Raw genomic sequence first — 16516 nt, 5'->3', positions numbered from 1 at the left:
ATTTCTTGCATTTATATATCTCCATATGTATAATAATTCCTGTTTCATATGTAATTGGATAGAAGTGACAAAGTTTGGGATTGAAGGACTACATAATCAAATCATAACAGTGAGTATATTTCTTATGTTATTTTCTAGTTCATTCTTACAATAATTTTTGATGTTTCTTTGTAATTAGATTGGCTGAGTCAGATGTTAATCATTCCTCGGTTCTTTTTTCTTAATAAAAGTATAGTAGCAGAATTTCACTATAGCTCCTAACATAAGGCACAATGGATAGGAATCGTGTGTGTGTGCACATGCTGTGTGAACCTTCAAGGAATACTACAGGAAGAATGGAGTTGCACAGAGTTTAAAGCAAATAAATCTCTGAATCTGAATATCAACTTCATATCACACTAACTACCTAATTTGGGGCAAGCTATTTAATCTTTCTGTATATCAGTTGTCAAGTCTAAATGAGTATAGTATTTCTCCAATAAGTTTGTAATGAGGCTTAAATTATTAATTAAACAAACTAAGTAAACTAAAGTAAATGTTTGATATTTATGAAATACTTGGGAAGTTATTGGAACACAGTAATTTCTATTTAAGTGATTCTTAAGTATTCTTTTGCTTTTTTATGGGATCACAAAATAGCTGCTCTAAAGTCCCAAAAGCTATGGAATAAGAATGGACATTTCAGTATGTTTATAAATTTTTAATTAAAAAAATTTTTTTAATAGCTATTTCCCCAATACAGTTTTTTTTTTCCTACGGTACAGCATGGCGACCCAGTTACACATACATGTACACATTCTATTTTTGCACATTATCATGCTCCATCATAACTGACCAGACATAGGTCCCAGTGCTACACAGCAGGATCTCATTGCTAATCCATTCCAAAGGCAATAGTTTGTATCTATTAACACCAAGCTCCCCAACTACCACACTCTCTTCCCCTTCTCCTTGGCAACCACAAATCTGTTCTGCAAGTCCATGATTTTTATTTCTGTGGAAAGGTTCATTTGTGCTTATATTTGATGCCAGATATGAGTGATATCATATGGTATTTGTCTATCTCTTTCTGACTTACTTCACTCAGGATGAGAGTCTCTAGTTCCATCCATGTTGCTGCAGATGGCATTATTTCATTCTTTTTTATGGCTGAGTAGAATTCCATTGTGTATATATACCACATCTTCCTAATCCAGTCCTCTGTCAAAGGACATTTGCATTGTTTCCATGTCTTGGCTATTGTGAATAGATCTGCTATTAACATGCAGGTACATGTGTCTTTTTCAAGGAAAGTTTTGTCCAGATATATGCCCAAGAGTGGCATTGCTGGGTCATATGGTAGTTCTATGTATCAGTATGGATTTCTAAGGTATCTCTATACTGATCTCCATAGTTGTTGTACCAGCTTACATTCCCAACAACAGGGCAGGAAGATTCGCTTTTCTCCATACCCCCTCCAGCATTTGTTATTTGTGGACTTATGAATGACGGCCATTCTGCTTGGTGTGAGGTGGTATCTCATGGCAGTTTTGATTTGCATTTCTCTAACAATCAGTGATGTTCAGCATTGTTTCAAGTGCTTGTTGGCCATCTGTACATCTTCCTTGGAAAAATGTCTGTTCAGGTCTTTTGCCCATTTTTCAATTGGGTTGCTGGATTTTTTGCTGTTGGGTTGTATAAAGTTGCTTGTATATTCTAGAGATGAAGCCCTTGTCAGTTGCATCATTTGAAACTGTTTTCTTCCATTCTGTAAGTGGTCTTTTTGTTTTCTTTTGGTTACCTTTGCTGTGCCAAAGCTTGCAAGTTTGATTATGTCCCACTGGTTTATTTTTGCTTTTATTTCTATTGCTTTGGGAGATTGACCTAAGAAAACAGTCTTAAGGTTGATGTCAGAGAATGTTTTGCCTATGTTCTCTTCCAGGAGTTTGATGGTGTCTTGTCTTATATTTAAGTCTTTGAGCCATTTTGAGTTTATTTTTGTGCATGGTGTGAGGGTGTGGTCTAGTTTCACTGATTTACATGCAGCTGTCCAGGTTTCCCAGCATGCTTGCTGAAAAGACTCCTTTTTCCCATTTTGTGCCCTTGCCTCCTTTGTCAAAGATTAATTGACCATAGGTGTCTGGGTTTCTTTCTGGGTTCTCTATTCTGTTCCATTGGTCTGTCTGTCTGTTTTGGTACCAGTACCACACTGTCGTGATGACTGTGGCTTTGTAATATTGCCTGAAGTTTGGGAGATTTATGCCTCCTGCTTAGTTTTTGTTCTTCAGAATTGCTTTAGCAATTCAGGGTCTTTGGTGGTCCCATACAAATTTTTGGATTGTTTGTTGTCGTTCTGTGAAAAATGTCCTGGATAATTTGATAGGGATTGCATTTGAATCTGTAGATTGCTTTGGGTAGTATGGCCATTTTTCCAATATTAATTTTTCCAACCCAGAAGCATGGAATATCTTTCCATTTCCTTACATCTTCTTTAATTTCCTTGACTAATGTCTTATAGTCCTTGGCATAAAAGTCTTTCACCTCCTTGGTCAGGTGTATTCCCAGGTATTTTATTTTGGGGGTTATTTCAAAAGTTATTATATTTTTTTATTCTTTTTCTAATACTTCATTGTTAGTATACAGCAATGCCACCAATTTCTGAATGTTAATCTTGTATCCTGCTATTTTGCTGAATTTGTTGATCAGTTTGAGTAGTTCGTGTGTGGGGTCCTTAGAGTTTTCTATATATAGTATCATGTCTTCTGCATAGTGTCAGTTTTACCTCTTCTCTTCCTATTTGGATGTGTTTTATTTCTATTGTTTGTCTGATTGCTATAGCTAGAACTTCCAGTACTATGTTGAATAGCAGTGGTGAGAGTGGACATCCTTGTCTTGTTCCAGATTTTAGTGGGAAGGCTTCCAGCTTTTCTCCATTATATTTGCTGTGGGTTTGTCATGAATGGCTTTAAGTATTATAAGGTATGTTCCATCTATACCCGCTTTGGTAAGAGTTTTTATCATGAATGGATGTTGTTCATAATTTTTTGGCAAGAGATAAACTAACTTTATGTACTAAACATAAGTGAAAGCAAAAGTGAGAGCTAAACCAGACATTCAAGATGGTTTTCACAAGTCCTAATGATGCTCAATTTTATTCATGAACTCTTAAGGCCTGAGGAACTGAAGATAAAACTAGATAGAAGACAGGAAGATGAAACAAGTCAGGAAGCTTAAGAAAAATTTTCTCCCAACATTATGATATGAACTGATCATATGATAGTTCACATGATATGAACTATCATATGATAATGAACTAAATACTTCTACTTAACACAACAACAATAGAATACGAGGCAGGATGAAAATCTATAGGTCAGTTATATTTCGTTTATGAGAAATATTTGAAAAATAAATATGAGAAAAAATTAAAAGTAAAATAATGTAAAAAGATTTAACAAGTTAAAGCTAATAAATATATTGTTATACATAAAGGATTATTATTGTTGAACAGGCCAATGGGTTCACAAGTAAATGATTACAAACTTACATATATATGACATATTATGAAATATATTTATTGAAACTACCCAGAGAACCTAGCAAATTAATAGTTGTAGTGGGAGAAAGCTTGCAAGTTAATAGTTGTAGTGCGTAGATTTATTTTATTTATTTATTTATTTATTTATTTATTTATTTATTTATTTTTGTCTTTTGTTGTTGTTGTTGTTGCCATTTCTTGGGCCACTCCCGCGGCATATGGAGATTCCCAGGCTAGGGGTTGAATCGGAGCTGTAGCCACCGGCCTACGCCAGAGCCACAGCAACTCGGGATCCGAGCCGCGTCTGCAACCTACACCACAGCTCACGGCAACGCCGGATCGTTAACCCACTGAGCAAAGGCAGGGACCGAACCCGCAACCTCATGGTTCCTAGTCGGATTCGTTAACCACTGCGCCACGACGGGAACTCCTAGATTTATTTTTGTATGTATTTATTTGTCTCTGTATATTCACATCTGAATATACCCACTCTAATGTAAACTCCATAAGGCAGGGTTTTTTGGTTTAATAGTTAGTGTATATCCAGCATTTAGAACAGTGCTAGGTATGGCATACCTATTCAAAACATATTTGTTACATTGATCAATAAATAGAAAAAAATAGCTAGTTAAAATCTGCCAAGAAAAAACGTAGCAGTCCCAGATGGCATAATTAATTTTTAAGAACTAAAAGAGGGAACAAATTTAAATTTGATTTAAAAAAATCTATTCTAGTAGTTCCCCTCATGGCTCAGTGAAAACAACTCTGATGAGTATCCATGAGAATGCAGGTTCAATCCCTAGCCTCACTCAGTGGGTTAAGGATCCCTCATTGACGTAAGCTGTGGTATAGGTTGCAGATGGGGCTAAGATCCTGTATTGCTGTGGCTGTGCTATAGGCCAGCAGCTACAGCTCTGATTGAACCCCTAGCCTGGGAACCTCCATATGCCCTGGATGTGGCCCTAAAAAGACACACATACACACAAAAAGAAAAAAAAAATCTATTCTAGAAAATAGAAAAGGAATGTATAAATGTTTACTATCTCTTACATATAAGGATTCCATAATTATTTAAAATATTGTTCTCTAACTTCCGAAAACTTAATTCAAAAAAGAATTAATACTAATCCCTCTCAAATTCTTCCAGAAAACTGAAAAGGAAGGGATATTTCCAAATTCTTTTTACAATGCCAGTATTACCCTGATACCAAAGTCAAATAAGCATACTACAAGAAAAGGAAATTATAGGCCAATATCTCTGATGAACATAAATGCAAATATACTCAACAACTTACTGGCAACAAACCAAGTTCAAGAAAACTTAAAAAGATCGTATACTGTGGGGGAAAAAACTGTAACTGCAATGTATACATCTAAGGATGACCTGACCCCCTTGCTGTACAGTGGGAAAATAATAAAAAAAATAAATAAAATAAAATAAAATAGATTAACAAAGACCTGTATAGAACAGGGTATCCTACTCAATACTGTCTAATAACCTTTATGGGAAAGGAAGCTGAAAAGGAATGGATATATGTGTTGTATAACTGATTGACTTTGCAGTACACATGAAACAAACACAGCTTTCTAAGTCAACTATATGCTAATAAAATTTATTTTTAAAAAAGAAAAAAAAAAAAAAGATCGTATACCATGATCGAGTGAGATTCGTCGCCATATGCAAAGATGATGAATGCACACAAATCAGTAAATATACCACATTAAAAAATTGAAGGATAAAAATCATATGATCATTTCAATAGATTCAGAAAAGGCATTTGACAAAATTCAACATTCTTTTATGATAAAAAGCAAAACAAATTAGGTACAGACATGTTCCTAAACATAATAATGCCCATATCACATCTAAACATACTCAAATGATGAAAACCAAAAACACAGACAACAAAAAATAAAGAGCTTCTGTACAACAAGAGAAATAGTTAATAAATTTAAAAGGCACCCTGTAGAATAGGAAAATATAATTGCAAACCATCTATCTAAAATAGACGAAGTCATAAACTCAATAGTGAAGCAGAAAATAATCCAATTTTAAAAATGGGCAAAAGACCTGAACAGATTACTTTTCCAAAAAGACATACAAATGGCTAATAGCTATAACAAAAGGTGTTCAATGTCAACATAATGCAAGTGACATCACAATGAAATGACGCCTCATGCCTCTTAAGATGGCTATTACCAAAAGGACATGAGATAACAAATGTTGATAAAGATGTGGAAAAAAGGGAACTCGAACTGTTATACATTTCGTTAGTGGGACTATAAAATGGCAAAGACATTACAGAAAATATAAAATTAAAGTCAAAATACTAAAATTAAATATAAGTTCACAACCAGGTGGGATTCAACCCAAGTTCACAAGGATGGTTTGATATACTCAAATCAAACTATGTCATAAACTACATTTTCAAAAGAAAAGCCAAAAACTTATGATCATTTCAATAGATGCAGAACAGCATTTGAAAAAATCCGACATGATACAAACTCTTAGCAAAGTTAAGAAAAATTTTTAACATAATCACAGCAATTTATGACAAACCCATAGCAAATATTATACTCAATGGAGAGAAGATGAAAGCCTTCCCACTAAAATCTGGAACAAGACAAGGATGTCCACTCTCACCACTGCTATTCAACATAGTACTGGAAGTTCTAGCTATAGCAATCAGACAAACAATAGAAATAAAACACATCCAAATAGGAAGAGAAGAGGTAAAACTGACACTATGCAGAAGACATGATACTATATATAGAAAACTCTAAGGACCCCACACACGAACTACTCAAACTGATCAACAAATTCAGCAAAATAGCAGGATACAAGATTAACATTCAGAAATTGGTGGCATTGCTGTATACTAACAATGAAGTATTAGAAAAAGAATAAAAAAATATAATAACTTTTGAAATAACCCCCAAAATAAAATACCTGGGAATACACCTGACCAAGGAGGTGAAAGACTTTTATGCCAAGGACTATAAGACATTAGTCAAGGAAATTAAAGAAGATGTAAGGAAATGGAAAGATATTCCATGCTTCTGGGTTGGAAAAATTAATATTGGAAAAATGGCCATACTACCCAAAGCAATCTACAGATTCAAATGCAATCCCTATCAAATTATCCAGGACATTTTTCACAGAACGACAACAAACAATCCAAAAATTTGTATGGGACCACCAAAGCCCTGAATTGCTAAAGCAATTCTGAAGAACAAAAACTAAGCAGGAGGCATAAATCTCCCAAACTTCAGGCAATATTACAAAGCCACAGTCATCACGACAGTGTGGTACTGGTACCAAAACAGACAGACAGACCAATGGAACAGAATAGAGAACCCAGAAAGAAACCCAGACACCTATGGTCAATTAATCTTTGACAAAGGAGGCAAGGGCACAAAATGGGAAAAAGAGAGTCTTTTCAGCAAGCATGCTGGGAAACCTGGACAGCTGCATGTAAATCAGTGAAACTAGACCACACCCTCACACCATGCACAAAAATAAACTCAAAATGGCTCAAAGACTTAAATATAAGACAAGACACCATCAAACTCCTGGAAGAGAACATAGGCAAAACATTCTCTGACATCAACCTTAAGACTGTTTTCTTAGGTCAATCTCCCAAAGCAATAGAAATAAAAGCAAAAATAAACCAGTGGGACATAATCAAACTTGCAGGCTTTGGCACAGCAAAAGAAACAATTAAAAAAAAACAAGGTACACAATGGGAGAAAATAGTTTCAAACAATGCCACCATTTAATATCCAATGGTTTAATCTGCAAAATATAAAAGCAATTCATACAACCCAACAGCAAAAAATCCAGCAACCCAATGAAAAATGGGCAAAAGACCTGAATAGATATTTCTCCAAGGAAGCCATATGGATGGCCAACAGGCATATGAAAAATGCTCAACATTGCTCATTATTAGAGAAAATGAAAATCAAAACTACAATGAGGTACCACCTTACACTCATCGGAACAGTCATCATTAGTAAGTCTACAAATAACAAATGCTGGAGAGGGTGTGGAGAAAAGGGAACCCTCCTACATTATTGGTGAGAATATAAATTGGTTCAACCACTATGGAAAATAATATGGATGTACCTCAGAAAACTAAATACTGAACTACCACATGATCCAGCAATCCCACTCCTGGGCATATATTGAAAAATAACCTTTCATTGAAAAAGATACATGCACCCCTATGTTCACAGCCGCACTATTCACAATAGCTAAGACATGAAAACAATCTAAATTCAAAATGGAATAAGAAGATGTGGTACAAATACAGAGTGGAATACTACTCGGCCATAAAAAGAACAAAATAATGGCATTTGCAGCAATATGGATGAAACTACACACTCTCACACTAACTTAAGTAAGTCAGAAAGAGATAGACAAATACCATATGATAACACTTATATTTGGAATCTAATAAGTTGCACAAATGAACCTATCTATAGAAAATAAACTCATAGAAGTGGAGAACAGACTTGTGGTTGCCAAGGGGGAGGGGGAGGGAGTGGTATGGACTGGGAGTTTGAGGTTAGCAGATGCAAACTACAGTATCTGGAGTTCATAAGCAATGAACTCCTGCTGTATAGCACAGGGAACAGTACCTAATCACTTATTATGGAACATGATGGACGATAACGTGAAAAAAAAGAATGTGTGTGTGTGGTTATACATATATATATAACTGGGTCATTTTGCTGTACAGTAGAAATTGACAGATCATTATATATCAACTATAATGAAAAAAATTTTAAAAACAACCAAAAATATTAAAAACTCAGTTCTTTATAAATCTCCTTTAAAATTCCCTCTAAAATTAAAAACCAAAATACTACATTATCCAGCAATTTGACTCCTAAGTATTTGTCCAAAGAAATGGACATCATAATCTCATGCAGATATATGTATTCTCCATGCTCATTACAGCATTTTTCACAATAGCCAAGATAAAAACTATCTAAATGGCCTTTGATATATGAGTGGATAAGTAAAACTGGTATATATTTATACATACAATGGAATATTATTCGTCATAAAATAGAAAGAAATCCTATTCGCAATAATATGGATGAATCTGGAGGCCATTATGCTAAGTGAAATAAGCCAGACAAAGAAAGACAAATACTGTATAATATGACTTACATATAGAATAAAAAAAAAAAAAAGCCAATTTCATAGTAACCAAGATTAGAATGGTGGCTTCCAGTGGCTGTGTAGAGGGGAAAATAGCATGATGTAGATCAGAGGATACAAACTTTCAATTATAAGAATACTTTGTAAGGATCTAATGTAAGCATGGTGACTATAGTTAATAATATGGTATTGTACTTGAATGTTGAGAGTAGTTCTTAGGCATTCCTTTCCAAAAAAAAAAAAAAAGAAAGAAAGAAAGAAAAAAGAGTTAATTATGTGAAGTGATGGATGTGTTAATTATATTGATTTTTGACAGTCATTCCACAGTGTATATCAAATCATCTTGTTGTATACTTTTAAGTGAATATATTTTTCAGTTGTTCTACATTTTTCTTTAACAAAATAACAACAGAAAAATAAATGTGTATTATAAACCTTGGAGAAACTACTACTAAAAAGTATAAACAACAACAACAAAAAATGAAAAGAGAGAAAAAGGAACGAAGAACAGATGAGACAAATAGAAAACAAGTAGGAAGATGGTAGATTTAGCCCATTCAAATTACTAACCATATTCAAGGTAAATGGCCTAAACATTTCAATTAAAATGAAGAGATAATATAAGAAACAAGCCTCCAATTGCTTGCCAACAAAAACAGTAAAGAAAACTCATTAAATGAAACAACACAAATTAATCAAAAGATGGAAATACATACACTCTAGAAATACTATTAAAAATAAAGGTGGAATAACTCAATAAATATAAAAGGATATTTTGCCATTATAATTACTAGGAATGAAGAAAGACATTTATAATAATAAAGTGGTCAATACAATAACTTCAGAATCTATGAAATAAAAACTATTAAAAGGTAAATGAAAAATAGAAAAAGCCACACACATCTTTGAAGATTTAAAAAACCCTCCCTCATTAACTGATAATATAGGTGAACCTAAAATCATTAAAAATATAGAAAACTTGGACAACTATTAACCAATTTTACCTAATTAGCAGTTGCAGAAAGCCCCACCATACAACAGCCTAACATTCAAGTGCAAAGAGAACATTTACCAAGATAGACTATAGTTGGGTAAACAATATATTTTATAAAATAAGAAATTATACAAAGTATCTTCTCTGACTACAACAGAATTAAATTAAAATCAGTAAAGATACCTGGAGAACTCCCAGTTTTAAATTAAACAAAACATTTATTAATAACCCATGGTCAATGAAGACATCAAAAGAGAATAACGTATGCAATGCTGTAAACTGAATGCCATGAAAATACAACATATCAAAATTTGTGGACTACAGCTAAAGCAGTGCTTAGGAGGAAATTCATAGCATTAAGAACTGATATTATTAGTAAGAGAAAAATTCTCAGATAAAGAGCTAAGTTTCTACCTTAAAAAATTAACCAAAAAATAATTTAACCTAAAGTGTACAGAAGTAAGGAAATAACAGTGTTAAGATTAGAATCAATAAAAATGTTTTAAAAGAAGGAATGCAATAAAAAAAATAAGGACACCAAAAGCTATTTTTTGAGTTAATTCATTTACTTGAAAATCATCCAAATTGTTCAGGTAAAGAAGATATTTTTAATGTTTACAGATTTTATGACTAATATTTTTAAAATGTCTAAAGTCAAGTAGTACAAAATTAACTTATTTAATTTAGCCTCAATTCATACCCAATTTTTTGGTGTAGATCATTGTAAACTGTTCTAAAATGTATATAGAATTGCAATGGAACAAAAACAACGAAAAACAATGTGGAGGTTTATCAAGACTTACTGATGAAAGGTTAGACAAATATTTAAATGGAAGAATAGGGTGTCAAAAAAAGATGCCATATATAGGGCCTATTTACTTATTATGTTTAGTGAACTGTAGAAAGTGAGGAAAGAACAGCGGTTTTTTTTGTTTGTTTGTTTGCTTTTTTGGGAGTTTTTTTGGCCATGCCAAGGGCATATGGAAATCCCCAGACTGGGGATCAAACCTGCGCCACAGGAGTGATAGTATTACATCCGTTACTTGCTGAGCTACCAGGGAACTCTAAAGATAGTGTTTTTAAAAAGTAGTGCTGGAGCAACTGGATATTTTATGTCAAATTTTATATGTGACTTTTACCTTATATCATACACAAAAATTTATCCCACATGGAGTGCAGATCTAAGTTTCAGTTTCAAAGTAAAACACAATAATAATTCTAAAAGAGAATATAGGAGACTGTGTTCATGATCTCTAGGACGTAAAATTTCATTACAAAGGAAAAAAAAAACACACAACAGAAATGTAAAGATCAATAAACTGAGCTAGGTTAAAATTAAGAGCTTTAAAAGACATCATTGGAATGGTAAAAAGATAAACAACAGTGAGGAAGAAGATATTTCTATACTTAAAAAACTCTATAAATCAATACGAAAACTTCAAATGTGGCAGAGTTTAAAAATAGTTTACATAAGCAGATATCCATGGCCAATAAATCAGAGAATGCTAAATATTTTAAGAGAAGGGCAAATTAAAATCACATTGTGAAACCATTAATCACACACAATGTGACTTGGATTACAAAGGTTGGTTGTACCAAGTGTCCATGAAGAGTGGAACACATCGTAAAATCATTTCCAATGACTTGGCAATATCTTACACTGAATATACATTTATATATCCTATGGCCAGCAATTCAAATTGAAGGAATGTACCCAACAGAAGTCTGCATACAAAAGATACATTTAAAAATGCTCACAGCAGCATAGTTCATGGTAGTAAAAATGTAGAAAAAACCCAAACAAATAGCTATAACAGTAGAAAGGAAAAACACATTGCACTATGTACATACACAGTATGCCTTATTTAGCAATGAAACTGAACAATTATAGATAGTTGTAGTAACATAAACATATCTTACAAATATAAGTTGAGCAAGAGAAGCCAGGCAAAATATAAACAAAATTTAAAATAAACAATTTAACTAAACAAAAAAATAGTGATTATTGAAGACCACTTAGGTGGCAAAATTAAAAGGAAAATCTGAAAAATCATTACCATAAAGGACAGGATGCTAATAACTTTTTGGAGGAGGTAGGGAAGGTATAGTTTGGGGGAGGAGTCACAAGGTGTACTTTGAAAAGTTTTTTATGTTGACATGGGTTGGGTTGCATTGGCAGTTTGTGTGTTACACTAAGATATATATATACTCCTTGATATATGTAATGATTTAAAAAGTTAAAAAATAAAGGATTTTTTTAAATTAAAACTTTTTTTTTGGCGGCATCTGTGGCATGTGGAAGTTCCCAGGTTAGAGATCAAACCTGAGTCACAGCAGTGACAATGTTGAATCCTTACCCGCTAGGCCACCAGGGAACTTCCCAAGATTATATAAATATTTTCAAATATTTTACTACGTTTTCCACCAAAATAGGGAAAAATCCCTAAACTTCTTTTATCTTATTTATTTATTTGTCTTATTTATTTATTTATTTATTTATTTATTTATTTATTTATTTATTTTGCTTTTTAGGGTGACACCTGTACCATATGGAAATTCCCAGGATAGGGATTGAATCAGAGCTGCAGCTGGCAGCCTACACCACAGCACAGCGAAGTCTGGAACTTACACTGAAGCTCAGGGCAACACCAGAACCTTAACCAACTGAGCAAGGCCAGAGATCGAACCCTCAACCTCATGGATATTAGTGGGTTCGTATCCCACTGAGGCACAACAGGAACTCCCCTGAGTTATATATTTAATCATTAAAATATTGATAAAACTGTCCAGGTTTCCCAGCAATTCTTGCTGAATAGACTGTCTTTTTCCCATTTTATGTTCTTGCATCCTTTGCCAAAGATTAATTGACCATAGATATCTGGGTTTCTTTCTGGGTTCTCTATTCTGTTCCATTGGTCAGTCGGTCTGTTTTGGTACCAGTACCACACTGTCGTGATGACTGTGGCTTTGTAATATTGCCTGAAGTCTGAGACAGTTATGCCTCCTGCTTGGTTTTTGTTCCTCAGGATTGCTTTGGCAATTCTGGGTCTTTTGTGGTTCCATGTAATGTTTTGGATTGTTTGTTGTCATTCTGTGAAAAATGTCCTGGGTAATTTGATAGGGATTGAATTGAATCTGTAGATTGCTTTGGGTAATATGGCTATATTTTAAATATTAATTTTTCCAACCCAGGAGCATGGAATATCTTTCCATTTCCTTACATCTTCCTAAATTTCCTTGATTAATGTTTTATAGTTCTCAGCATATAGGTCCATTGCCTCCTTGGTCAGGTGTATTCCCAGGTGTTGGATTTTTTGGGCTGTAATTTTAAAAGGTATTATATTTTTGTATTCCTTTTCTAAAATTTCATTGTTAGTAAACAAAAATGCGACTAATTTCTGAATGTTAATCTTATATCCTGCTATTTTGCTGAATTTTTTGATCAGTTCAAGTAGTTTTTGGGTTGAGTCCTTAGGGTTTTCTATATGTAGTATCATGTCATCTGCATATGGTGACAGTTTTATCTCTTCTCTTCCTATTTGGATGCCTTTTATTTCTTCTGTTCGTCTGATTGCTGCAGCTAGGACTTCCAGTACTATGTTGAATAACAATGGTAAGAGTGGGCATTCTTGTCTTGTTCCGGATTTTAGTGGAAGGCTTTCAATTTTTCTCCATTGATTATTATATTTGCTATGGGTTTGTCATAAATTGCTTTGATTATGTTAAGGAATGTTCCCTCTATACCCAGTTTGGTGAGAGTTTTTATCATGAATTGATATTGGACTTTGTCAAATGATTTTTCTGCATCTATTGAGATGATCATATGGTTTTCGACTTTTGTTAATGTGGTGTATGATATTGATTGATTTGTGTATGTTGTACCATCCTTGTGAACCTGGGATGAATCCCACCTGGTCATGGTGTATGATCTTTTTTATATGATGTTGGATTTGGTTGGCTAAAATTTTGTTGAGAATTTTTGTGTCTGTATTCATCAAAGATATTGGCCTATAGTTTTCTTTTTTGGTGGTATCTTTGGTTTGGAATTAGGGTGATGGTAGCATCATAGAATGTCTTTGGGAGTATGCCCTCTTCTTCAACCTTTTGATAAAGTATAAGGAGGATGGGTAAAAGTTCCTCTTTTGATGTTTGGTAGAATTCGCCTGTGAAGCTGTCTGGTCCTTTTATTTGTAGGGAATGTTTTTGCGACGTATTCAATTTTATTTCTAGTGATCGGTCTGTTCAGTTGGTCTATTTCTACTTGATTCAGTTTTGGCAGGCCGTAAGACTTTAGAAAGTTGTCCATTTCTTCCAGATTGTCAAATTTGTTTGCATATAATTATTTATAGTATTCTCCTATGGTTTTTTGTATTTCTGCAGTATCTGTTGTGATTTCTTCTTTTTCATTTCTTATTTTGTTTATTTGCGTTATTTTTCTCCTCTTCTTAGTGAGTCTAGCCAGAGATTTGTCAATTTTGTTTACCTTTTCAAAGAACCAGCTCTTGGTTTTATAGATTTTTTGTAATGTTTTTTTAATCTCTATTTTGTTGATTTCCTCTTTGATCTTTAAGATTTCCTTCCTTCTGCTGACTTTACATTTTTTTTGTTCTTTTTCTAATTCATTTAGGTGGTGCTGCATGCAAATCAATGAAACTAGAACACACCCTCACACCATGCACAAAAATAAACTCAAAATGGCTTAAAGACTTAAATATAAGACAAGACACCACCAAACTCCTGGAAGAGAACATAGGCAAAACATTCTCTGACATCAACCTGACAAATATTTTCCCAGGTCAGTCTCCCAAAGCAACAGAAAGAAAAGCAAAAATAAACCAATGAGACCTCATCAAACTCACAAGCTTTTGCACAGTGAAAGAAACCAAAAAGAAAACAAAAAGACCACTTACAGAATGGGATAAAATGGTTTCAAATGATGCACCTAACAAGGGCTTCATCTCTAGAATATACAATCAACTTATACAACTTATCAGCAAAATAGCCAACAACCCAATTGAAAAATGGGCAAAAGACCTGAATAGATATTTCTCTAAGGAAGATATACAGATGGCCAACAAGCACATGAAACATTGCTCAATGTCACTATTAGAGAAATGCAAATCAAAACTACCATGAGATACCACCTCACACCAGGCAGAATGGCTATCATTCATAAATCCACAAATAGCAAGTGCTGGAGGATATATGGAGAAAAGGGAATCCTCCTGCACTATTGGTGGGAATGTAAGCTGGTACAATGACTATGGAGGACAGTATGGAGGTACCTTAGAAATCTACACATCGAACTACCATGTGACCCAGCAATCCCACTCTTAGGCATATGTCCATACGAAACTTTCCTTAAAAAAGACACATGTACCCGCATATTCATTGCAGCTCTATTCACAATAGCCAAGACATGGAAACAACCCAAATGTTCATTAACAGACAATTGGATTAGGAAGATGTGGTATATATACACAATGGAATACTACACAGCCATTAAAAAGAACAAAATAATGCCATTTGCAGCAACATGGATGAAACTAGAGACTCTCATATTGAGTGAAGTAAGTCAGAAAGAGAAAGACAAATACCATATGATATCATTCATATCTGGTATCTAATATACAGCACAAATGAACCTTTCCACAGAAAAGAAAATCATGGACTTGGTGAACAGACTTGTGGATGCTCAGGAGGAGGGGGAAAGAGTGAGAGCGATTGGGAGCTTGGGGTTAACGGATGCAAACTACTGCCATTGGAATGGATTAACAATGAGATTCTGCTGCATAGCACTAAGAACTATGTCTAGATACTTACAACACAGTGGGAGAAAAAATTTATGTATACACGTATGTGTAACTGGATTCCCATGCTGTACAGCGGAAAAAAAAAAAAACTGTGTTGGGGGAAACAACAATAAAAAATAAATTAAAAAAATATTGATAAAACTTTATATTAGTTAGAGTTCAGGTTGGCCCAACTATGTTTGAAAACTATTTGTCATTAATTAATGGAGATGTCAATAGCCTAAGACCTAGCATTTTTCTCTTCAAGGCACATACATTAGAGAAACTTGCTTATTAAAGAATCTGAAAATACAGAACTCTCTAACTGGACATATTTAGAAGCAAGGAAACAGTGAAAAGAGGATGAATAAATTATGTTATATTCATAAAGTAGAACAATAGAGAGTAAAGCAAATAAACTATTGGTTCATAGAGAAATCTCAAAAACATATTGTTTGAGCAAAAACTCATCAAACTATGGATCCATTTTAATAACATTCAGAGGCAAAGTAAACAATATATTGTATGGCAGTACAAACACACATAGTGAATTAAGAAAAGATTTATCTCTAGGGATGAGGAAGGAATCAGGTCAGAAAGGAACATACAAGTGGCTTTTATTTGAATGAAAAGTTCTTTTTCTTAATAAGCATAATGAAACATGGATTTAAATTATACCTTTATTATTCTAAATCAACATATAGTATGTAATCTTTGTAAAAACTCAATATTTAATAAGATCTTTTTAAAAATTATATTTCTAGGTCTTCTAGCCATTTGTCATCCTATTTCTGCCCATCCTCTGTATCTTATTCCAAACAAATTATTTAGAAAACAGCTTCATAGAAGATTTACCCTTACATACGACTTGGTAATAAAAGCTGATTAAATTTTGACAAATTAATTAACTTAGAATTTTTTCCAACTTGTCTTTTATGAGTTATTGTTTATCTTCAATTATAATAATGAACTCTTTATAACCAGGCTTTCATATATTGAGAAATAATTTTTCATATTTTGCCATTAATCTTGATGTCAGAATT

Source organism: Sus scrofa, chromosome 14, assembly GCF_000003025.6.
Source record: "Sus scrofa isolate TJ Tabasco breed Duroc chromosome 14, Sscrofa11.1, whole genome shotgun sequence".
Lineage (NCBI taxonomy): Eukaryota > Metazoa > Chordata > Mammalia > Artiodactyla > Suidae > Sus > Sus scrofa.
The sequence above is the reverse complement of the archived record's forward strand: the minus strand, read 5'-3'. Positions refer to the sequence as shown.